Here is a 25,864-nt window from a genome sequence, read left to right on the forward strand (position 1 = left end):
TTCGTCGCCAAGATGGCCACTAGCCAGCGGGCCAGCAACCGGTTAGGCGCGTTGAGTGGCAAAATGCAGAAGGGCCCCACGCAGATCGTGGAGATGCTGGAGGGCTCACCTTTGGTGCAGATGCGGCTCGGGTGTTGGGCTTCTCAGATCCCAAAGCACAACTTGGAGGGAGCCTCGGTTGTTGCGCTTGCAGCTTGTCGTGGTCTTTTCAAGATGGCTGGCTCCACGTGTCTCGGTGCCTCCACGGGTCTCCTCTTTTCAGGGACTGTGGATCGGGCGGTGAGAGGTCTGGAGGTCCAGGTCTTGTCAGTCTCTGGGCTCGGGCTCCGGCGGGAGGCGGCGGCAAAGCAGACGTTGATTCGCTGGATGGTGCTTGCGTTAGCAAGGTGGTCACTCCCTGACCACAAGGGAGATTGGCTTCAGTCCTCTGTGCGGCAGAGCATCGAAGTTCCCGTCTTCTTCTTAGTTTCAAGTTGATTCCAGGATGTCTGAAGTCTTAGGACACAGCTCCTACCTTTAAGCGGATTCTAGGGGCCGGACTACCTGCTAGGTCCCTCCCTAAGTGTGGGACCAGGAAGGGGGGTGGTTACACCCCCAATCCTTTGTCCAGCTCGCCCCAGGCCCGGGACTGGTGTGCCCCAGGACCGGATTGAACTGGCATATGCACCGAGGCTCCTTGTGAGCCTCAGGCATGTCTGGTTTCTTTCAAGCCCTACCTGACCAATACACAAAATCCTGTCTGGGGTGGGGCATGCACCTCCCCTGGCAGGAAACCCTTTGTCCACACCTCCCAAGCTGGAAGGACTCCCAGCAGCAGGAGGGCAGACTTGTGTCTGTGGTGGCAGCATCCATTTTGTGGAGCTGAGGCTATGTCTGATTTTACCCGGGTTTCAGGTACTGTACATGTCGTGTCCCTCTAGAAGGGTGGAATGCTAACCCCGTCGCCAGAATTGGCGAGGGGTTAGTATTCCAATTCGTATGACACCTTACTCGACATGTTTTGATAAAGCCAAACCAAAGATAGCATTTAACCGCGAGGTTCATAATGCACTTAAGAGTATATGGTATGACGATATCTGGAAACAGTAGAAGGAAGTTGTTCCGACCACTGCAGACAGGCTCAGCCCATGCCAGAGCATCATCTCACATGGAACCAAGCACTCTGCCTTCAGGATTGTTAAGGCCTGCCATAGGAGTGACTTATAGGTTAACATGTGTCCCATTTAAGGTTAGGTATAGGTATACTACACCTAAGTAAGAGGTGGTTACACCAACTTACCCCAGCTGAGTGATCAGCCAGTTGTGTCAAATTTGTTAGGCCAAGCCTGGGGTGGCATAATACATGCTTCAGCCCCTGGCAGGCCTTGGATACACCAATGCCCTGGGTACCTAGTGTACACTGGTACAGGGGCTGACAGGGTGATCCAACCAATTGGGTATGTACCTAGGGTACATGGAGTCCATTTTAAAGAGAGAACAGCCAGGCTGAGATCCTGAATGGCAGGATCTCAGGCCAACTAAGTCGAAAAACCAGCTAGACACTAGGCAAAAATTTGGGGGTAACCATAGTCAGATATCCACCTTCCTACAACTGGCGAGTTTGTTAATAGTGATGCGATGTCGCTCGTGTATGCGAGTATTTCATTATTAACATTGCCGTTGATTTTATCATATTAACACAATCAGTAAAAAATGTTTCGTGTCATATTTATTGTTCAGGCGAGATGAAAACCATTGAACCTCCGGGCTCTCTGAGCGCCACTTGGACTTTATTCATTGCCACGCCCAGTCGCATGTTCAACTATAGATGTTGGAGGGTAGGTTTACGGATACATCTAAGGACTGTGTTAACCCACAGGAGGATTAACTCTGCATTAAAATGAGTTTTATTTGCCAGGTCGGCCACATCCTCTTTAAAACTGGCTATTTGTGGTTGTTTCTTAATCCCCTCTTTGTTATTGATAAATCGACTTCATACATTTCAGCACTTTTACATATCTGAAAATGAGTGAAAAGTGGGTTTCATCTCTCCAGTATTCTTTATGTGCTGGGCAATAATTCTTCCATACAGAGTCTTGCAATCGATTCAGATTTTTCCTGGATTCGTTTAAAGTAAAGGCATAATTAATGACTGGGTTCATTATCAGTAAATTCAGACCAAGCTCCGCTTGATTGGCAGCTGTTAGCGCACCATGTGGCAAGCGCAACACTGGGGTCATTGCACCTTGTAGAGTCATAATGAGTATGTAAATTAGATAGTGTACTGCCACAATGCATGTTAGTGAAGATGACTACATTCATTCAAGTGACATCCGTAAGTAATAGTTTTGAGGTCAGTACTGGCCTTTTGAGGAGCTCAGCAGAGTGACAGCAAACCCTTCCATTGAGCCACCTTCTCTGCTGCCTCATGAGTTCTCTGCTCTCTGCTCCAGTCCCCTCCTTAGCATGGTGCTTCAGTCCCACCCCCTGCAGGCTTTGACTGACCCCCAGAGTGAAAGCAAACCCTTCCATTGAGCCGCCTTCTCTGCTGCCTCATGAGCTCTCTGGGCTCTGCTCCAGTCCCCTCCTTAGCATGCTGCTTCAGTCCCACCCCCTGAAGGCTTTGACTGACCCCCAGAGTGACAGCAAACCCTTCCATTGAGCCGCCTTCTCTGCTGCCTCATAAGCTCTCTCCTCTCTGCTCCAGTCCCCTGCTGCGTCTCAGCCCCACCTCCTTAGCATGGTGCTTCAGTCCCACCCCCTGCAGGCTTTGACTGACCCCCAGAGTGACTGCAAACCCTTCCATTGAGCCGCCTTCTCTGCTGCCTCATGAGCTCTCTGCTCTCTGCTCCAGTCCCCTCCTTAGCATGCTGCTTCAGTCCCACCCCCTGCAGGCTTTGACTGACCCCCAGAGTGACTGCCCCTTCACACGCCCTCTGCATGTTGTTACAGCCCACTCTACTTTGAGTGTGAAGCCACATTATAAGCCGCCCTTCACATGTAACCACCTTGTTCTGATGTGTTTTTATAAATATGACCTTATTTCTCAATTGGTTTTGTAAACTCCCAGCAAAGTGATGCTACTTTTTACTATTTCTCCTTAGACCTTCTTTATATTTTGTCTCGTCAAGAGAAGTTGTTTGCCCTTGGAGATAAACCTCATGCCGTGTTTGTGACAAGATTTTCCGAAGAATAAGAACTAACCATTTGTCGCCTTTGGAGTTAGAAGCCGTTTGAGAGACGCGGCATCTGAGAGCATAGGATAGGGAGAGATCCCAACGAGTAGGAAACCAAAGGATATCTGGAAGTATAAGGTGTGGGGGAGGGTCATAGCAAGAACCAATTGGAATAAGAGACCATTTGAGGGAGGGAAAACCATCAGATAGCACAGGCGAAGGAAAAGTATAAAGGACCATGGGGCATTAAAGAGCATATGAGAGGGAAGGATTCAAACACCCAAGGGGAATCGGAGAGTACAGAGGAGACGGAATATCATGAACAAACGGGTGTCATACGACACACAGGGGAAGGGATTTCAGGATGAATGTCATAGCACAGAGGAGGGGTAACAAGAACCAAAAAGCTTCACAGAGTACAGGGCATAATGGATGACTCTTGGCATCTGAGAGCACAGAGATCCTTAAGACCAAGAGTCAAGATGCATTAGAAGCAGAGATGAGAGCAGAGCGCACAGACAAAGGGGGTACAACGGACCGAGGGGCATTAGAAGCACATATGAAAGCAGAGCGCACGGAGAAGGATGTACAACGGACCGAGGGGCATTAGAAGCAGAGATGAGAGCAGAGCGCACGGAGCAGGGCGTACAATGGAGCAAGGGGCATTAGAAGCACATATGAAAGCAGAGCGCACGGAGAAGGGCGTACAATGGACCGAGGGGCATTAGAAGCACAGATGAGAGCAGAGCGCACGGAGAAGGGCGTACAAGGGACCGAGGGGCATTAGAAGCACAGATGAGAGCAGAGCGCACGGAGAAGGGTGTACAACGGACTGAGGGACATTAGAAGCACAGATGAGAGCAGAGCGCACGGAGAAGGGCGTACAACGGACCGAGGGGCATTAGAAGCACAGATGAGAGCAGAGCGCACGGAGAAGGGTGTACAACGGACTGAGGGGCATTAGAAGCACAGATGAGAGCAGAGCGCACGGAGAAGGGCATACAACGGACCGAGGGGCATTAGAAGCACAGATGAGAGCAGGGCGCACGGAGAATGGTGTACAACGGACCGAGGGGCATTAGAAGCACAGATGAGAGCAGAGCGCACGGAGAAGGGCGTACAAGGGACCGAGGGGCATTAGAAGCACAGATGAGAGCAGAGCGCACGGAGAAGGGTGTACAACGGACTGAGGGGCATTAGAAGCACAGATGAGAGCAGAGCGCACGGAGAAGGGCATACAACGGACCGAGGGGCATTAGAAGCACAGATGAGAGCAGAGCGCACGGAGAAGGGTGTACAACGGACCGAGGGGCATTAGAAGCAGAGATGAGAGCAGAGCGCACGGAGAAGGGTGTACAATGGACCGAGGGGCATTAGAAGCACAGATGAGAGCAGAGCGCACGGAGAAGGGCTGTGAGACCGGCCTCGTGGCGTGTGCCCTCCCGACCAGCAAGCTACCCTGCAACCGCACCGATCCTCGATGTCAGAGACTTCCGGCCCCCATGGCCCAACATCCCGAGGGCCGGCCAGATCCCCAACACGCATGCCCGGCCGAGGGAGAGCGAAACCCCCCAAACCAGACCGAGAGGCGCCGACCCTGTCACACCTCTGGTCTCTTCCCCGAGGGAGGTTTCGATCGACCACCAGGCCCCCGGTGAGCGGCCGCCTCGCCTGCTGGGTGTCTGGAGTCCCTCCCAGACCCACCTGAACAGATCAAAGGGCCGAGCAACAGGAAGTCCCGACACACCGCCCCCAGGCACCAGACCCCTCTCCGCGAGGACTCCGGACTTCAAAGAGGAGGGGGAGTATAACAAGGGGTGCTGAAGGGACGGGAGCTAGAGAAGACCTGGACTGACGAGAGCCTGCTGACCTGGTCGCGGCTCGATCGCTCCCCGAACGGAAGAACTCTGAACCATCTGAGCCCTGCTGACGCTGTCGCGGCTCCCCGAACTCTGAACCATCTGAGCCCTGCTGACGCCGTCGCGGCTCCCCGAACTCTGAACCATCTGAGCCCTGCTGACGCCGTCGCGGCTCCCCGAACTACGAACCTCCGGTGCCTGCTGAGTGACTCGCGGCCCGCTCCTCCAAGAGAATCGGCAGAGATTGCCGAAGGAAGCAACATCCCCTCAGCTCGAGGATTGAGTGCTGTGCGCCGGATACTCCGCAGAGACACTGATTCAAAGACTGTCCCGCTACCCCTTACCCCTCATCACGAGATCGCTGCCGCTTGTGGCACTAATTCTGCACCTGCCTTCCGGATCATAAAGATCCCTGACAACTAACGATAAAGTCTATTGTCTTGTAAAGAACTCCTGTGTGGTGTCCCTCTATCCGAAGAGAGTGAGTGCAGCGTGTGCGATCCTAGGTACGAGACCCTTCCAGGAAGGGCCTCCCCACTCTTGCTCGGCCTAGCTCTGGGAAAGGTGGGCCTCCGGGTGGTCAGGAACGTATTCCGCAACCTCCCCAGGGAACGCCTTCCAACATTTGGTGGCAGGCGACGGGATCCGAGCCAACACCTAGAGATCGTGCAGTAGACGGCTAACGCACTACCAAGAAGAAATGGAAGGAGAAACCTCCCTAGGTGCCGCAGGCACCAACCCGAGCACGACATTCCGAGAAGACCAGTTGGAATCTTATACGCACCGAGAACTGAAACAATTTTGCAAAGACCTTGGAATCGCTACCACTGGACTAAGCACGAAAGAAGACTTCCAGGGAGCATTAAAAACCTGGGTCGAGGCGGGAACTCCCCGGACACAAACAGAAGGAGAGCCTCCTAACGAACCACGAAGCACCCCGGGGAGGAACGGCGCCCCCGAGGGGGGCCTATCCCCAGAGGAACTAGCGGACCGAGAGAGAGGTCGCAACCACGAACTAGAACTAGCAAAATTAAAAATCGAAGGAGAACTAAAACTGGCCGAAAAGAAGCTGGCGGTAGAACAGTTACGCCTACAAGGAGAACTTGAGGAAAAGAAACGACAAAGAGAACACGAAGAAAGAAAACTCCAACTGGAGCACGAACGTAGCCTGAAAGAGATCGAGCTGAAGGCTAAGAATGCGGAGGCCAGACCCTCGGAAACCCAACCCCTCTCCTCCACCGTGGAACCAAAGGTCCACATCCCCAAGTGTTGGAAAGGCGTCCGCCGGAAGGGGGTTCGAACACGTCTTGCCCACCCCTTTGACCCACCTCTCCCAAGTAAGCCGAACCAGGCGCGCACACCCTGAGCTGCACTGTGAACAGAGGGACACCACACGTATTCTTTGTAGGACGATAAGTTCTTTTATCGATGATTTCAGGGATCTTTATGACCCAAAAGGCAAATAGTACAGCAGTGGCACAACGTACCACAATTCAGTCGTGGGGAATGGGGGTAGCGGGACAGTCTTTCAAGATAGTGTCTCTGCGAAATACCCTGCGGAAGCTCACAATCCTCGAGCTGGAGGGTGTCGTGTCTCTGGGCGACCTCTTATCGAGTCGTCCTCAAGGGGAGCGCCGCGAGTCTCTCAGCAGGCACAGGTGGTCGGAGTTCAGGTGCCGCGATTCCGTCAGCAGGCTCAGATGGTTCAATGCTGGGGGCCGCGAGTCGCTCAGCAGGCCTAGGTGGTTCAGTGTTCGGGAGCCGCGACCTCGTCCGCAGGGCTCAGATGGTTCAATAGCAAGAGGCCGCGAGTCACTCAGCAGGCCCAGGTGACTTCAGCGTTCAGGAGCCGCGACAGCGTCAGCAGGCTCAGATGGTTCCAGGTCTTCTCTGTCCTTGTTCCTCCGGCACCCCTTGTTATACTCCGCTGGTTCTTTGAAGTCCGGAGTGCTCGCAGAGGGGGGACTGGGATGACGGAGGGGGTTCGGCGGGATTTCCTGCCGCTCACTTCTTGGTCTTTTCAGGTGGGTCTGGGAGGGACCCCAGACGCTCGGTAGGGGAGGCGCCTGCTCCCCAGGGGCCTGGTGGCCGATTGAGTCCTCCCGGGGAAGGCGACCCGAGGTGTGACTGGGCTGGCGCCTCGGGGTCTGGCTCGAGGGTTCCCGCTCCCTCGGTTGGGTATGCGTGGTAGGGTGTTGAGTCTGTCAGGTCTCTGGCCGGCCCGTGGATCGGGGGTGGCTGGGGCGGCCGGAGTCGGGGATGTCAGGTCTTGAGGGTGGTTGCAGGTTGGCGGGATGATGGAGAGGGCCACGCCGTGAGGCCGGTCTCACACGCGTCCCCCCCCAGCTGAAAGGCGTGGAGAACTACCCATCCACTGGGGGGTTCTCCTCGCCGAAGCGGAAGAACCGGGACAGGCCGTCGGCGTTGACATGATCCGTCCCGGGGCGATGTTCGACAGTGAAGTCCATCCCTTGGAGAGAGATGGACCATCGTAGTAGCTTGGGGTTCTCCCCCCTCATCCGCATTAGCCACTGCAAGGGCCGGTGGTCCGTCTGTACTCGAAAATGGGTTCCGAACAAGTAGGGCCGCAGTTTCTTGAGGGCCCAGACTACGGCAAAGGCCTCTCGCTCTATAGTTCTCCAACGCTGCTCTCTCGGCAGCAGCCTTCGGCTGATGAAGGCTATGGGCTGATCAATGCCCTTGTCGTCGAACTGCGAGAGCACGGCCCCGATGCCATGTTCGGATGCATCGGTCTGGACCACGAACTCTCGGGAGTAGTCGGGGGCCTTGAGTACGGGAGCGGTGCACATGGCGGTTTTCAAGGCGTCGAACGCCTGCTGGCACTGGGGGGTCCACTGCACCTTCTGCGGAAGTTTTTTGGAGGTCAACTCTGTGAGGGGCCCTGCGATACTACCATAATTTTTAATGAACCTCCGGTAGTACCCCGTAAGGCCCAGGAAGGCCCGAACCTCTGTCTGCGTGGTGGGGGGCTCCCAGGACTTGATGGCATCGATCTTCGGCTGGAGAGGGGCGACCTGGCCGCTGCCCACCTGATGCCCCAGGTAGACCACGGAGCCTTGTCCGAGCTGGCATTTGCTGGCCTTCGCTGTCAGGCCCACTTGGCGCAGGGCCATCAGTACTTGTCGGAGGTGCTGGAGATGCTCGTGCCATTGAGAGCTGAATACGGCGATGTCGTCAAGGTACGCTGCGCTGAACTCCTCGAGTCCGGCCAGGACCTTGTTCACCAACCGCTGGAACGTGGCTGGGGCGTTTTTCATCCTGAACGGCATGACCCTGAAGCGGTAGTGGCCATCTGGCGTGGAGAAGGCAGAGCGCTCTCTCGCCCCTTCCGTGAGAGCGATCTGCCAGTACCCGCAGGTCAGGTCGAAAGTGCTGAGGAACTGGGCGGCCCCCAGGCGGTCGATGAGCTCGTCGGCTCGGGGAATAGGGTGAGCGTCTGCACGGGTGACCGCATTGAGCCCCCGATAGTCTACACAGAATCTTAGTTCGGGGGCGACCCCTGGGGAGGCAGCCTTCGGGACCAGAACCACCGGGCTGGCCCAGGGGCTGTCGGAGGGCTCGATGACCCCCAGGTTGAGCATTTTCTGTACTTCGGTCTTGATGCAGGTGCGGACCCGGTCAGGCACCCGGTAGGCTCTGTGTCTCACAGGCGGGCAGTCGCCGGTGTCTACGTCGTGGACACACCAGTCGGTCACCCTTGGAATGAGGGAGAAAAGGTCTGCGAATTGTCCGAGCAGCTGGCGGCAGTCGTCGGCCTGCTGGGGAGTGAGGGTGTCCGACAGTTTCACACCCTCCACGGAACCGTCCAGTTCTTTTGTGTACAGGAGATCGGGCAGGGGTTCAGTGTCCTCTTCTGCCCCCTCATCGGTGGCCAGTAGCAAACTCAGTTCTGTCCTTACGAAGTGGGGCTTGAGACGGTTTACGTGGAGGACCCGGAGGGGGTTCCGTGGGGATTGTACGTCGACCAGATACGTGACCTGGCTCTTCCGTTCGACCACCTTGAATGGACCAGTCCATTTGTCTTGTAGGGCGCAGGGTCTCACCGGAGCCATGACCCAAACCTGCTGGCCCGGCTGGAACTCGACCAAGGTTGCGTTCTGGTCATACCAGCGCTTCATTTCTTCTTGGCTGGCCTCGAGGTTAGCCTCTGCAAGTTCCCTAAACTTCCTCGTCTGGTTACGGAGCGCCAGGATGTAGCGGAACACATCTGGGGGTGTTCCCCGAGGGCTTGTCTCCCAGCCCTCTTTGACCAGGCTTAGGGGCCCCCGAACGGGATGTCCGTACAGCAGTTTGAAGGGGCTGAACCCCAGAGACTTTTGGGGAACCTCCCGGTACGCGAACAGGAGGCAAGGGAGGAGGACGTCCCATTTCCGGCGCAGGGGCTCTTCGAGGCCCAGGATCATTCCCTTCAGAGTTCGGTTGAAGCGTTCCACCAGGCCGTTGCCCTGGGGGTGGTAGGGGGTCGTGAATTTATACGTGACTCCGCACTGCTGCCACAGGGACTTCATGTAGCGGGATATAAAGTTCGTGCCGCGATCACTCACAACCTCGCGGGGAAATCCGACCCGGGAGAAGATCCCCATGAGAGCCCGGCCCACCACGGGAGCCGTCACGGTGCGGAGGGGGATGGCCTCGGGGTAGCGGGTGGCATGGTCCACCAGGACGAGGATGAATCTGTGGCCCTGGGCGGTCTTCGGATCCAGGGGTCCCACGATGTCGATGCCGACCCGCTCGAACGGGGTACTTACAACGGGGAACGGTTGTAAGGGAGCTTTGCGTTTTCCGCCACTCTTCCCACTGCCCTGGCACGTGAGGCAGGACTTGCAGTGTGTTTCTACATTCGCTCGCATCTTGGGCCAATAGAAGTGGGTCACCAATCGCTGGTATGTCTTGTCTTGGCCTAAGTGTCCTGCCAAGGGTACATCGTGGGCCAGGCCCAGGAGGAGGCTCCGGAACCGCAGGGGTACCACCAGTACTCGTGCTGCGCCTAGCTCGGCGGACTTTTGCTCGCTGTAGAGGAGGCCATTGTCCCAATAAACCCAATGGGTTCCGGTTTGATCACCGGCGACCTGGGCTTCGGCTTGTTGTCTAAGTCCCTCGAGGGAGGGGCAAGTGGTCTGTTCCTGGCAGAACTCTTCGCGGGAGGGCCCCCCTTCGCAGTGCCACTGGGCCAACTCGGGCAGTTCTTCGGGTTCCATCGGGGCCTCTGGGGCGGAAGGTTCCGGTCCTTCCCCTGGGTTAGTGTCTCCTACTTCCTCGGAAGGAGGGTTGTCTGCTTCTGGTAGGGGGTCCCTGTTCTCGGGGAAAGTGTTCGGTAAGAGGGCTTCTGTAGTAGGGGATCTCTGTGTATAGTCATAATCTATGAATAATCCCCGCCCATGTGCGGGGACCCCGGAGCAATCAAAAATATCTCTTAAGCTGTCCCGCATTTGCAAACCTGCAAAGACACTTAAGAGACAGACAAAATAATACAGCCTAATCACCACAAGGCTGCACTGGCCAGCACTTCCTCTGAAGTGAACACAAAAGCCAAAATAAAGTTGAAATGTCATTTTTATTCACATTTGACATGTTCCTTTATTATCACACACTCCCTTCACCAAAATCCCTTTAAACAATAGAGAGGAAGGGGTGGACAGACAAGCCCTATAGGCTGTCATTATGTGTCTGCTAAAGGGATACCGTGCCTTTAAGAAACTCTCCAGAGACCCCCGGTATCCCAGGATGCACAGCCAACACAAGTTACTTTCAGTTCTTTTTTCCGGCTCCTGCTAGCAGGACCCTGGAGCTTGAGCTCTACCCTTTTGGGTGGTTTAATTGATTAAAATCGGATTTTTTGGATTAAAAGTGGTTTCATTCGACGTCTAAAGCCTTTGTCTACTACTGCCTGCAATCTGGAGCAGTTTTGGCCCACTCTCAGCATGGCTTTATTCGATAAATGCCCGGAGTGTGGGAGGAAGAAGGCTAAGACGGACCCACATGAGGTGTGTATCCTCTGCTTGTCGCCCTCACATGTCCCAGCTGCCTGTGACATCTGCAGCACCTTTTCGAAAAGGACCCTGAGGGACAGGGAGAAGAATCGCCTTCAGGGACAGGAGAAGCAGAGGACCGGTGAGACTTCAGGGCATGGAGGGTCCCATTCCCCCTCCTCCGTCCATGCTTCAGCCCCTGGAGGGACCTCCGGGCAGAAAAAGGAGCAGAAACGACACCTACCGGCTGGTAGGTCGCGTTCGACGTCGAAGGCGACGACGTCGACGGCGAGAGAGAAGGCACCGGTATGTTCGCCGTCGATCCAGGGATCTGGGTCGCGGCACCCTTGGCGTTCTTCGTCGAGGGAGGGGCCGGCGAGACCCGGGACCGGGTCGCCGTCGCAGGTGTCACGGTCGACGTCAACAACACATCGACGTCGTACCGAGCCCCATGGACTGCACTCGCCGCCGTCTACCCACGGCTCGACGCTGACGGAGTCGACGCCGAGATCCCGGCGCCCGCCGTCGAGGCGGAGGCGGTCGACGCCGAGACGCAGGTCGACGTCGAGACACCAACGATCGACGTCGAGATACCAACGATCGACGTCGAGACATCAACGATCGACGTCGAGATACCAACGATCGACGTCGAGATACCAACGATCGACGTCAAGATCGCAGCGGTCGACGCCGAGGCACCGGCGGTCGACGTCGAGACGCCAGAAGTCGACGTCGAGGAGACAGTCGACGTCGAGGCAGACACCCCGGCGACGGCGATCAAGGCGGGGCTCGACGCCGAGGAGGCATGGGTCGACGTCGAGGTGACTTGGTTCGACGTCGAGAGGACGATCGACTGCGGGGTGGCACTCGTCGTCGAGGGCGAAGAGACGCCGTTCGAGGTCGACGTACAGTTCGACGTCCCAGACATCGGGGAATACGTCCTCGGTGATTACGATCTCCAGTCGGGGATCGGGGAGGCGCGGACGTTCGCCTTCGGTGGCTTCCCCGCGGGACAGGCCCGCCAAGAAGAGGAGAGTGGCCGCGAGCCCGGACAAGGATGATGGGGGCTCTCCGGCTAGAAGTGATGGGGCTTCAGACCATCTGACCCCGCTGCGTACCCAGCGGCCGCCTTTGCCTCCGGTGCCCGACCTTCCACCGGCGCCTCCACCGGTGCCTGCACTGCCTCCTCCTCCTCAGCCTCCTCCTCTTCCTCCTCCTCCTCTTCCTCCTCCTCCTCTTCCTCCTCCTCCACCTCCTCCGCTGCCTCTGCCCGTGCCTCAGCTGCCTGCCTCACCACCGCAGCCACCGCCTCCTCCCCCGAGGGTCCCTCACCGGCAGAGATCTCGCTCTCGCCCTCGCAGGCGATCACGGAGTAGGCGCAGATCCTCCACTCGCTCTGGACATGGTCGACGGAGGTATCGGTCCCGTTCCAGAGGGTCGAGGGGCACGTACTCTTCGGGGGCTGGCAAGTATTCGCCCTCGCTGTCAGAGACGCCTCCTACCCGCGTCTCTCCGGTGGATGACATTGCCACGTTCCAGGAGGTGTTGCTGAGAGGGGCTGCGAAGTTGGGGATATCAGTGACTACCCCTATTCCCACTACTTCTGTGATTTTTGAGACTTTGCATAAAGTACATCTGTCGCGCCCCCTCCTCCCGCTGGTCCCAGGACTGGAGGAACCTGCGATGGAGGTGTTCTTAACGCCGGCCGTGGTGAAGCCGGCGCCCTCGAGACTGTCAAAGAAGTACAGGGCCCCTGACTCGGATCCGGCGTTCCTCAGAGTGGACCCCCCACCGGATGCTGTTATCGTGGCGGCGGCTCGTAAGCAACACTCTACGACGCCTTCCTCCACGGCTCCCCCGGATAAGGAGAGTCGCAAGATGGACTCCTTGGGGAGGAGGATGTGCTCCACGTCGGCTACTACAATGAAGGCCGCTAGCGCCTCCGCTCTGTTGGGGCGCTATGACAGGTCTCTTTGGGACTCCCTGCAACAGTTCGCGGCCTCCCTGCCCAAAGGCAAGAGGGAGGATTTTCAAGAGGTGCTGAACGAGGGCATGATGGTCTCTAATCAGATCATCAGTGCGGCGGGGGACGTGTCGTTGCTGGCGGCCCATGGGTACTGCCACGGCATACATATGAGGAGGCATTCCTGGCTGCGGCTAACTCCGCTCAAGCCGGAAGCGCAGCAGAAGATCGCCAATCTACCATTCTCTGGCACGACGTTATTCGGGTCGCATGCGGATGACGAGATGGCCCGCATGAAGGCTGAGGCGGAGACTCTGAAGGCGGTGGGGCTGGAGCGGCCTAAGGAGCAGAGGAGGTCCTTCCGTTCCTCGGGCAGGCGCTACACCAAGCAGAGGGGCCAAGGGCGTCAGTCGGGCCCCCAGCAACAGCCCCAGCAACAGCAGCAGTACCAGAGGCAGCCCTTTCAGAAGCGCCAGAGGGGCAGAGGCCAGCATCAGTCCTCGGCGGGGAACAAAGGCCCGTCCGGGTCGAAGCCCTGAAAAGTTACTTCCCCCTCATCCGTTACCCGCTCCGGTGGGGGGAAGTATTCAACACTACCTGGCAGAGTGGAGGACAATAACACAGGACAAGTGGGTGCTGAATATTGTGTGCAATGGCTACTGTCTTCGTTTCACCAGTTCGCCTCCACAGATTCCACCAGTGCGCTCCCTTTACATGGTGCGGGAGCTCCAGCGGGAGGCGGACGTTCTGTTAAAAAAGAAGGCGATAGAAGCTGTTCCTTTGAAGCAAAAAGGAAAAGGTCTCTACTCACGGTTCTTTCTCGTAAGAAAAAAAGACAAGAACGAGTTCAGGCCTATTCTGGATCTGCGTCAAGCAAACAGGTGGATCCGCCGAGAAAAGTTCCGTATGTTGTCCCTGCATCAGATTTACCCTCAGTTGCATCGAGGAGACTGGCTGTGCGCCATAGATCTGCAGGACACTTACTTTCATGTGCCGATCGCACCACAGCATCGCAAGTTCCTGAGGTTTCTGGTAGGCAACAACCATTACCAGTATTCCGTACTCCCGTTTGGCCTGAAGTCTGCGCCACGGACGTTCTCCAAGTGCATGGCAGTGGTCGCGGCACACCTGCGGAAGACCAAGGTGTTTGTGTACCCTTACCTGGACGACTGGTTGATCAAAGCGTCCACTTATCAGGAAGCCCAGTGCCATTTCAACAGGACGGCGGCTTTGCTTCACCGTCTGGGGCTGCACATCAACATGACGAAGTCAGTGCCGATCCCTGTGCAGTGTCTCCAGTACTTGGGGGCTTCAGTCAATACCTTGACCGCAAGCGTGTGTCCTTCGGAGGAGAGACGCTTATCGATCCGTGGGAAGGCTCTGCATCTCATCTCAGCCCGCTCTCCTACGGTGAGGACGGTGTTTTCATTACTGGGGTCGATGGCTTCTTGCATCTTCCTCACCCCCAATGCACGTCTACATATGAGGCCCCTGCAGGAATGTCTGGAGGATCAATGGGACCAGAGGAGGGGGCGTTGGGAGGACAAGATCCAGTTGTCTCAGCACGCTCGGCACTCTCTGAAATGGTGGTGTTCCCCAGAGAATGTCTGCAAGGGGACTCCTTTTCACAAGGACATTCCGGCCCAGACCATAGTGACCGATGCGTCTCTCCAGGGCTGGGGAGCGCATTCGGGCCCTCTTCAGATTCAGGGGATATGGTCGCAGATGGAGACGACCTACCATATCAACTTTTTGGAACTCAGAGCAGTACACTTGGCCTTGAAGGCGTTCCATCCCTCCTTCAGGACGTCCTCCCTGCTGGTTCAGACGGACAATACTACGACCATGTATTACCTCAACAAGCAGGGGGGCTCCCGGTCACGCACCCTGTCTCGGGAGGCACAGGCGATCTGGAACTGGCTGGTGGCCAGGAATCTGACGATCACGGCTACCCACCTGCCGGGAGTGCAGAATGCCCAAGCAGACGCGCTCAGCAGACTCGTTCAAGAGAACCACGAGTGGGTGCTAAACGACGACGTGCTAAGAGACGTCTTCGCAGAATGGGGCACTCCGGATATAGATCTGTTCGCTACGGCAGAAAACAGCAAATGCCGCGACTTCGCGTCCAGGTACTACCAACCAGGGACGCTGGGGAATGCACTATGGATCAGCTGGTCCAACAGCTTTCTCTACGCCTTTCCACCCATTCCCCTGATTCCGGCGGTGCTGATCAAGCTGTCGCAATCCAGAGCCAGAATGATCCTGATTGCTCCGGAGTGGCCGAGACAATGGTGGTTCACCGACCTTCTTCACCGGTCTGTTCTGCCACACCGGCGCCTGCCGTGCCGGCCGGACCTCCTCACAAAGTTCGGAGGGCAGATGGTTCACCCCAATCTCTCGTCCTTGAGTTTGGCAGCATGGCTCCTGAGCTAGTGTAGTATGGACACTTGAACTTGCCTCAGGACTGTATGGAGATCTTGAAAGAGGCTAAGAGACCGTCTACGAGGACTTCCTACGCCTATAAGTGGAAGAGATCCTGCTTATGGTGCAAGGCGAAGGACTTTGACCCTACTTCCTGTAAAGAAGACGTTATTTTGCCTTATCTGCTGCAGTTAGCTCAGTCTGGGCTTAATTTTCAATCTATTAAGGTTCATCTCGCAGCTCTGACTGCGTATAGGAAGGGCCCTTCTCAAACCTCATTTTTTCAAATCCCTGTGATTAAGGATTTTTTGGAGGGTTTGCGTAAGGTGTTTCCCCCTGTTAGAAGGCCTTCCCCACCTTGGGAATTGAATGTGGTGTTATCTAGATTGATGAGGGAGCCTTTTGAACCTATCCATAAGGCTTCGTTGCAGCATTTGTCTTGGAAGGCGGCCTTCCTTGTAGCCATTACATCGGCCAGGAGGGTGAGTGAGATTCAGGCTCTGTGTTGCCAAGAGCCCTACACTGTTTTTCATGCTTCTAAAGTAGTGATGCGTACCCATCCTAAATTTTTGCCTAAGGTGATATCAGATTTCCATGTGAATCAGATGATAACTTTGCCTACGTTTTTTCAGCATCCTTCCTCTCCGGCGGAGAGGTCTCTGCATTCACTTGATGTGCGTAGGGTGTTGAAATTCTACCTGGATAAGACAAAAGATATCCGCAGGTCGGATCAACTGTTTGTTAATTATGGTTCGGTAAGAACTGGTTTAGCTACCTCAAAGCAGTCCATTTCCAGATGGATTGTTTCCTGTATTCAGCTTTGTTACCAAAAAGCTAATAAAACATTAGGGGGTAAGCCTACAGCACATTCGACTAGAGGAAAGGCGGCTACCACCGCTTTGCTTAGGAATGTTCCCATTGCTGACATTTGTAAGGCTGCCACCTGGAAGTCAGTCCATACGTTTACAAAGCATTACTGCCTGGACTCTGATGCTAGGGCAGATGCGCAGGTTGGACAGGCTTCGCTAAGGAATTTGTTTGCACAGTGATTTGTTGGTGGTTGGTCTTACTCCACCGCTTCTTGTTGGTTGGGATGGGCTTGCCATTCTATTCATAGATTATGACTATACACAGAGATCTTTAGAAAGAAGGCTACCAGTAGTTCCTCAGAGAGAGGGGAGGAGTGGAGGTGAATCGGTGATTGAGCCTAAAAGGACTACATGTACACTATGTGTAGAGTGGGTAATCCTTTTGTTGGATTTTAATGCCCTCACACACCCTTTCAGGTGTCATGCTTCATCATCTGGGCTGCTCCTCGTCGGGCCGGGCTCCCTAAAAAAGGGGCACTTTATCGGAGTTCTTTTAATCCAACAGCCGTCAGGTGAAGTGCGGGTGTGTGGGCCTGATTATTGTAGATACAAAAAGTGAGTTAAAACAGGGTCGAAAGTACCAGTATGGAAAATCAATTTATTCTAAAGGTCTCCTTCCCTGATTAAAAAGGTGTATGTAGCACTAAAATACCTCCCAGACTCGGTGGCTCGGGTAGGTCCAGAGACAGAGCGTGAGCGGGGCAGATTTCAGACCTACTTTTAGAGGTCCTTCGCCTCACGCTGAGTCCACCGAGCACTGTTGTGGTCTACAGTCCTACTGAATAGGGTAGCACCAGACCTTAACAGGTATTTTAGAAACAAGTTTTTGTTCACATGACCCACTGTGACTAGGAGACTATTATATTATAGATAGTCCCCTCTTACCATTGTAGATAGTTTGATAGGTCCTGACGAATCGCGAGCGCACGAGCTCATTGCGAGAAACATGTTGACCACCAATCCCATGCACTACAACTAGAGACATTACACTCTACCTAGTGCTACATACACCTTTTTAATCAGGGAAGGAGACCTTTAGAATAAATTGATTTTCCATACTGGTACTTTCGACCCTGTTTTAACTCACTTTTTGTATCTACAATAATCAGGCCCACACACCCGCACTTCACCTGACGGCTGTTGGATTAAAAGAACTCCGATAAAGTGCCCCTTTTTTAGGGAGCCCGTTAGGCATTGCACCGCCGGCCCGACGAGGAGCAGCCCAGATGATGAAGCATGACACCTATAAGGGTGTGTGAGGGCATTAAAATCCAACAAAAGGATTACCCACTCTACACATAGTGTACATGTAGTCCTTTTAGGCTCAATCACCGATTCACCTCCACTCCTCCCCTCTCTCTGAGGAACTACTGATAGCCTTCTTTCTAAAAGTCTCATTGCCGGGGCACTTTACCAGTCTGGACCTCCCACTCACTCCTTGTGAGCGGAAAACGCCCCTCTGATCCCTCCCTTTTTTGGTACCTATACACAGAGATCCCCTACTACAGAAGGAGTAGTTTCTTACCTGTAACTCCAGTTCTGTAGTAGGGGTATCTCTGTTATAGTCATAAGCGACCCTCCCTCCTCCCCGGTGGAGTAACCTGACGGTACCAGGCCTGTTGTTATACACCTTCAAAAAGAACTGAAAGTAACTTGTGTTGGCTGTGCATCCTGGGATACCGGGGGTCTCTGGAGAGTTTCTTAAAGGCACGGTATCCCTTTAGCAGACACATAATGACAGCCTATACGGCTTGTCTGTCCACCCCTTCCTCTCTATTGTTTAAAGGGATTTTGGTGAAGGGAGTGTGTGATAATAAAGGAACATGTCAAATGTGAATAAAAATGACATTTCAACTTTATTTTGGCTTTTGTGTTCACTTCAGAGGAAGTGCTGGCCAGTGCAGCCTTGTGGTGATTAGGCTGTATTATTTTGTCTGTCTCTTAAGTGTCTTTGCAGGTTTGCAAATGCGGGACAGCTTAAGAGATATTTTTGATTGCTCCGGGGTCCCCGCACATGGGCGGGGATTATTCATAGATTATGACTATAACAGAGATACCCCTACTACAGAACTGGAGTTACAGGTAAGAAACTACTCCTTCACCGCCCTTGGAGGGGGCCACTCGTGCGGTCATGGAGCGCGTGGTGGCGCAGACCCACTCCGGTAGGCCCATCATCTCTAGGTGGGCTCTTCGTTCCACCTGCCCCCACGGGGAATTTTCCAGGTCGTTGCCCAGGAGGCAGTCTACGGGCTGCGAGGTCCGGACCGCTACCTTCAGTTCTCCGGAGACCCCTCCCCACTCGAAGGGCACCAGGGCCATCTGGCAGAGGCTCTCAGAATTGTCGGAGGATACGACCGGACAGAGGGCCCCGGCTAGGATCTGGTCTTCGGCAATTAGGCTGCGGTGGACCGCGGTGACACTCGCCCCGGTGTCGCGAAGGCCCTCGACTCGGTGGCCGTTGATAGTCACCTGCTGTCGGTATTTCTCTGTGTTGGCGGGCAAGGGTGTCCCGGGGACCATTTCTCGATCCCCAAGGGAGACCAGGGCCATGGCCGCCGGTTCCCATTCCTCGGAGTCTTCCATTTCTTCCCCCAGAGCCACGGAGGCCATCTGCCAGGTCGTGGGGTTGGTCGTTGTGGTTCGCTGATACTGGGGACACTGCGGGTCATTGGCGAAGTGTCCGGGCTGCTGGCAGCGGAAGCAGGTGATCCTAGCTCGTGGACCTGGTCGTCCTGGGGCTCCGGTGCTGGCTGGAGACTGGGCCGAACCCGCCGTTGGTGGGCTGCTGGGGGGGCTGGTGGAGGACCCCCCGGCAAAGTCTCTTGGTCGGCCGTGGTTCCCTCCGCCCCTCTGGCGGGGGGGACCCTGACTGTTGCGGCCGTAGTCCCCCACGGGGCCCCGGGTGGCCCGGGTGTTCACCCAACGATCAGCCTCAGCGGCCAGCTTCCGAGGGTCGGTGAGTTTACTGTCTAGGAGATGCTGGCGCAGTTCTATAAAGCAATTGGCCGCTAAATGTTCCCAGGCGATCAGATCGAACAGTTCTTCGAAGGTGGAGACCTTGCTGCCCTTGATCCACCCGTCCAGAGCTCGGCTGTAAAAGTTCACGTATTCGACCCACGTGGTGCCCGGTATCTTTTTGCAATCTCGGAACCGTTGTCGGTACATTTCGGGGGTGAGTCCGTACCGGCCCACGAGGGCTTCCTTCATGTGGCTGTAGGAGTTCATGACCGCGGAGGGCAGATCGAGCAGAGTGTCTCTTCCTTCGCTTAAGAACCGGCCCCATAGGCCAGCCCCCCAATCCTTCTGCGGGACTCGGTGAGAGGTCATGGCGACTTCGTAGGCTTTAAACCACTGCTGGATATCATCGTTCTTATAATACTCCTTGACCACATCCTTGGGGATGTGGACTTTGGTTTCCCCGGCGGGAGCGGGCTGGGGATTCCCGGGCGGCTGTGACTTTTCGTGTCTAGCCCGCCACTCAATTTCCTTCAGGCCGCGTTCATGTTCTAGCTAGAGTTTCTTTTCGTCGTGCTCCCTTTGGAGTCTCTTCTCTTCGAGTTCCCCTTGTAGCCGTAACTGCTCGACGGCTAACTTCTTCTCTGCCAGTTTTATCTCTCCCTCGATTTTTAGTTTTGCCAGTTCCAGTTCGTGGTTGCGGCTTCTCTCTCAGTCCGCTAGTTCCTCGGCGGACAGGTTCCCCTCTGGCCCGTTGTTTCTCGCCGGGGTGCTTGTTTGTTCATGGGTAGAGTCTCTTTCCGTTTGGGTCGGGGGCGCCCCCGTCTCGACCCAGGCTTTCAGTACTTTCTGGTAGTCTTCCTTTGTGCTCAGTCCGGTGGTAGCGATGCCAAGGTCTTTGCAAAACTGTTTTAGTTCTCCATGCGTGTAATAGTCCAATTGATCTTCTCGGAACGGTGAGCTTATTTCGGTACCTGTGGCACCCAGGGAGGTTTCTCCTTCCATTTCTGTTTGGTAGTGCGTCAGTCGTTTACTGCACGCTCTCCTTCGGTGTCGGCTCGGATCCCGTCGTCTGCCACCAAATGTTGGAAAGGCGTCCGCCGGAAGGGGGTTCGAACACGTCTTGCCCACCCCTTTGACCCACCTCTCCCAAGTAAGCCGAACCAGGCGCGCACACCCTGAGCTGCACTGTGAACAGAGGGACACCACACGTATTCTTTGTAGGACGATAAGTTCTTTTATCGATGATTTCAGGGATCTTTATGACCCAAAAGGCAAATAGTACAGCAGTGGCACAACGTACCACAATTCAGTCGTGGGGAATGGGGGTAGCGGGACAGTCTTTCAAGATAGTGTCTCTGCGAAATACCCTGCGGAAGCTCACAATCCTCGAGCTGGAGGGTGTCGTGTCTCTGGGCGACCTCTTATCGAGTCGTCCTCAAGGGGAGCGCCGCGAGTCTCTCAGCAGGCACAGGTGGTCGGAGTTCAGGAGCCGCGATTCCGTCAGCAGGCTCAGATGGTTCAATGCTGGGGGCCGCGAGTCGCTCAGCAGGCCTAGGTGGTTCAGTGTTCGGGAGCCGCGACCTCGTCCGCAGGGCTCAGATGGTTCAATAGCAAGAGGCCGCGAGTCACTCAGCAGGCCCAGGTGACTTCAGCGTTCAGGAGCCGCGACAGCGTCAGCAGGCTCAGATGGTTCCAGGTCTTCTCTGTCCTTGTTCCTCCGGCACCCCTTGTTATACTCCGCTGGTTCTTTGAAGTCCGGAGTGCTCGCAGAGGGGGGACTGGGATGACGGAGGGGGTTCGGCGGGATTTCCTGCCGCTCACTTCTTGGTCTTTTCAGGTGGGTCTGGGAGGGACCCCAGACGCTCGGTAGGGGAGGCGCCTGCTCCCCAGGGGCCTGGTGGCCGATTGAGTCCTCCCGGGGAAGGCGACCCGAGGTGTGACTGGGCTGGCGCCTCGGGGTCTGGCTCGAGGGTTCCCGCTCCCTCGGTTGGGCATGCGTGGTAGGGTGTTGAGTCTGTCAGGTCTCTGGCCGGCCCGTGGATCGGGGGTGGCTGGGGCGGCCGGAGTCGGGGATGTCGGGTCTTGAGGGTGGTTGCAGGTTGGCGGGATGATGGAGAGGGCCACGCCGTGAGGCCGGTCTCACACCAAGGATGTGGTGAAGGAATACTATAAGAACGACGACATCCAGCAATGGTTCAAAGCCTACGAAGTCGCCATGACCTCCCACCGAGTCCCGCAGAAAGACTGGGGGGCTGGGCTGTGGGGCCGGTTCCTGAGCGAGGGGAGAGATACCCTGCTGGACCTGCCCTCCACGGTGATGAACTCCTACAGTCACATGAAAGAGGCCCTAGTAGCCAGATATGGGCTCACCCCTGAAATGTACCGGCAACGGTTTAGAGACTGCAAGAAGATACCCGGTACCACCTGGGTGGAGTACGTGAACTTTTACAGCCGGGCCTTGGACGGGTGGATCAAGGGCAGCAAGGTCTCCACCTTTGAGGAGCTGTTCGACCTAATCGCATGGGAACACTTGTCCGCTAATTGCTTTGTAGAACTGCGCCAGCACCTCCTGGACAGCAAACTCACAGACCCTCGAAAACTAGCCGTCGAGGCTGACCGGTGGGTCAACACCCGGGCCTCCCGGGGTCCCGTGGGAGACTACGGTCGCCACAGTCAGGGACCCCCCCGCCAGAGGGGCGGAGGGAATCAAGGCCGGCCAAGGGAACTCCCGGGGGGATCCCCGCTCAGCCCCCCCAGAGGACAACCTCCGCCCTTTCCAGCTCCACCTCCGGCCAGCACCGGGCCACCGGGGAGGCCGGGGCCCCGAGTGAGGATCACCTGTTTCCGCTGCCAACAGACCGGACACTACGCCAGCGACCCTCAATGTCCCATGTACCAGCGAACCGCCACAACCACCCCGCCGGCTCGACAAATGGCCTCCATAGCCCTGGGGGAAGAGATGGAAGACTCCGAAGAATGGGAACCAGCCGCCATGGCCTTGGTCTCCCTAGGGGACCGGGAGATGGTCCCCGGAACGTCCCTACCCGCCAACACGAAGAAGTACCGACAGCAGGTGACGGTCAACGGTCACCGCGTCGAGGGCCTCCGGGACACGGGGGCAAGTGTCACGGCGGTTCATTGTGACCTGGTCTCCGAAGATCAGATTCTGCCCGGCGCCTTTTGTCCCGTTGTTAGAAAGGATGGACGGACCGGGAGGGTCGGCCGGGGTCAGGAGGAGAGGTCTCCGGGGAGAACCGTCTCCAGCGATCGTACAGACAAGTAACTTCCCCCCCACAGACAGATACCACACACGGATAAGGTTCAGTGTTCTTTATAAGCTCTTCTTAAAGTACGGTTGAATGGTACAAGGAGGTCTGGACTCAGGGGTCCCCTCGATTCAAGTCTCTCACAGCAGGGTAAGGGGTAGCGGGACAGCCTGTCTACCAGTCAGGCAGTTTGGATGAGATGATGATTAGCTCACAATCCTCGAGCTTAGTTGGTACGGGCCGCGGCAGCGCCAGCAGGTCCCGGTGAGGATGGTCGTTACAACGGGCCGCGGCAGCGCCAACAGGTCCCGGAAAGATGGTCGATGTACGGTCCGCGGCAGCGCCAGCAGGTCCCGGTGAGGATGGTCATTACAACGGGCCGCGGCAGCGCCAGCAGGTCCCGACGAGGATGGATGTTGTAGAAGGCCGCGGCAGCGCCAGCAGGCAGGACGATGGTTCACAAGAGCGGGCTACGGCAGCGCCAGTAGTCCGTCAAGGCTGAGTTCTCTCGGTGTCTCTCGACTCCAGGATACAACTACTTCCTGCTCCGGAGTTGCCCCAGTTATAGGGCAGGCGCCCTTTGATGTCCGGACCCTCGCACTTGGAGGTCGGAGGTCCCGGGATGAAGGTGTCCAGACACCCAGCAGGGGGGGGAGCCAGCGCCTGGGGGAGCTGGAGGCGATCGGCACCTGGCGGGGGAAGAGCTCTTGACACTTCGTCTTCCCATTGACCTGCCAAGTGGTCCGCTCACCTCCCGGGTGGATGGTGGTGCCGGGATGTCGGGGCCGGCCAGGCCCGGGGTTAGGGTCGGGGCGAGGCCACGCGGCCTCGTGGTGCAGGGCCCAAGATGGCGGCTTGAACCGGCCGGGGGAGCCGGTGGGGCTGGGCCCCGTGATGAGTAGAGGTCCGAGGGTAGAAGATCCGTCGGGGGACGGGGTACAGGTGCTTTTCGTGGATTATGCCTGGTGGGCCGGAGCTCGGGCCCTGTCGTGCGGGGAGGGAGCCAGCCCTTCGTGTGGCCTGTCCAACACCCGTCATATCATCAGACAATTCCGAGAGCCTCTGCCGGATGGCCCCAGTTCCCTTCGAATGGGGGGGAGTCACTGGCAAGTTAAAAGTGGCGGTCCGAACCTCCCAGCCCGTGGACTGCCTCCTGGGCAATGACCTGGAGAATTCCCCGTGGGGACAAGTGGAACGAAGAGCCCATCTCGAGATGATGGGCCTACCCGAATGGGTATGCGCCACCACGCGCTCGATGACTCTCAGAGTGCCTTCCTCCGAGGGGGGGGAGGCCATGCCGCTGAGCACCGCCCTCATCCCCGAGGTCCCAGATGCGCCACCCGAGGCCAACGACCCCCTTCCGGACGAAGCGACCGTTCACGACGAGGGGTCCGTGCCTCCCGACCCCGAACCCCTAACCGAGCTCTGGGACCTGCCGGAAATGGCCCAGTGGCACTGCGAAGGAGGCCCCTCCCGAGAAGAATTCTGCCAAGAACAATCCACCTGCCCTTCCCTCATTGGACCCCGACAACAGGCCGAGGCCCAAGCAGCAGGCGACCGGACCGGCACCCACTGGGTATACTGGGAAAACGGCCTCCTGTACAGCGAACAGAAGTCGGCCGAGTTGGGATCGGCCCGAGTACTGGTGGTACCCCGGCGCTTCCGAAGTCTCCTCCTGGGCCTGGCCCATGACGTACCCCTGGCCGGACACTTAGGCCAAGATAAGACCTACCAGCGACTCGTCACCCACTTCTATTGGCCCAAGATGCGAGCGAATGTGGAGGCCCATTGCAAGTCCTGCCTCACGTGCCAGGCCAGCGGAAAGAGTGGGGGGAAGCGCAAGGCTCCGCTACAACCCTTCCCCATCGTCCGTACTCCTTTTGAGCGGGTAGGAATCGACATCGTGGGACCGCTGGACCCCAAGACCGCCCAGGGCCACCGGTTTATCCTCGTCCTGGTGGACCATGCCACCCGCTACCCCGAAGCCATCCCCCTCCGCACCGTGACGGCCCCCGTGGTGGGCCGGGCCTTGATGGGGATCTTCTCCCGCGTGGGGTTCCCCCGCGAAGTCGTGAGTGATCGGGGTACGAACTTTATCTCCAGATACATGAGGTCCCTCTGGCAGCAGTGCGGAGTATCGTACAAGTTCACTACCCCGTACCACCCCCAAGGGAATGGCCTAGTCGAGCGCTTTAACAGGACACTGAAAGGAATGATCATGGGCCTCGAAGAACCTCTACGCCGGCGATGGGACGTCCTCCTCCCATGCCTCCTGTTCGCCTACCGGGAGGTTCCACAAAAATCCCTGGGGTTCAGCCCATTCGAACTGCTATATGGACACCCCGTCCGGGGACCCCTGAGCCTGGTCAAGGAGGGTTGGGAAACGACTCTCCGGGGGACCCCTCCGGATGTGTTCCAATACATCTTGGCGCTCCGCAACCAGACCCGGAAATTCCGAGAACTCGCAGAGGCGAACCTCGAGGCTAGCCAGGAAGAGATGAAGCGCTGGTATGACCAGAATGCTACGCTGGTCGAGTTTCAGCCGGGCCAACAAGTCTGGGTCATGGCCCCGGTGAAACCCTGCGCCCTCCAAGATAAATGGACTGGACCCTTCAAGGTGGTCGAGCGGAAGAGCCAAGTCACCTATCTCGTCGATGTGCAGTCCCCGCGGAACCCCCTCCGGGTTCTCCACGTGAACCGCCTCAAACCCCACTTTGTGAGGACGGAGTTGAGTTTACTCCTGGCCACCGATGATGGGGCCGAAGAAGACACCGAGCCCCTTCCAGACCCCCTGGGGGCGAAAGAGACCGATGGTTCAGTGGAGGGGGTGAGACTATCAACCGCCCTCACAGCCCAACAGTCCGACGACTGCCGCCAGCTACTAAGGCAGTTCGCGGACCTCTTCTCCCTAACCCCTGGGGTCACCAACTGGTGTGTCCACGACGTGAACACCGGCGACAGCCCGCCAGTGAGACACCGGGCCTACCGGGTCCCTGATCGGGTCCTATCCTGCATCCAGACCGAGGTAGCGAAGATGCTGGCCCTCGGGGTGATTGAACCCTCCGACAGCCCCTGGGCCAGCCCGGTAGTCCTGGTTCCGAAAGCGGCTACCCCAGGTATCGCCCCCGAGCTGAGGTTTTGCGTGGACTACCGAGGACTCGATGCGGTCACCCGAGCAGACGCTCACCCTATCCCCCGCGCAGACGAGCTCATTGACCGCCTCGGGGCCGCTCGCTACCTCGGCACCTTCGACCTAACCTGTGGATACTGGCAGATTGCCTTTACCGAGGGAGCCAAGGAGCGCTCCGCCTTCTCCACCCCGGATGGGCACTACCGCTTTAGGGTGATGCCGTTTGGAATGAAGAATGCCCCGGCCACCTTCC

At 56.8% G+C, this 25,864-nt stretch overlaps 1 protein-coding gene across 3 annotated transcripts in view; it reads left to right on the forward strand.

Moving 5' to 3' along the window:
* Positions 1 to 25,864, forward strand: part of NEK4 (NIMA related kinase 4) — a 532,367-nt gene that overhangs the window by 292,676 nt on the left and 213,827 nt on the right. The window lies entirely within an intron of this gene.

This window comes from Triturus cristatus, chromosome 9 (genome assembly GCF_964204655.1).
Source record: "Triturus cristatus chromosome 9, aTriCri1.1, whole genome shotgun sequence".
NCBI lineage: Eukaryota > Metazoa > Chordata > Amphibia > Caudata > Salamandridae > Triturus > Triturus cristatus.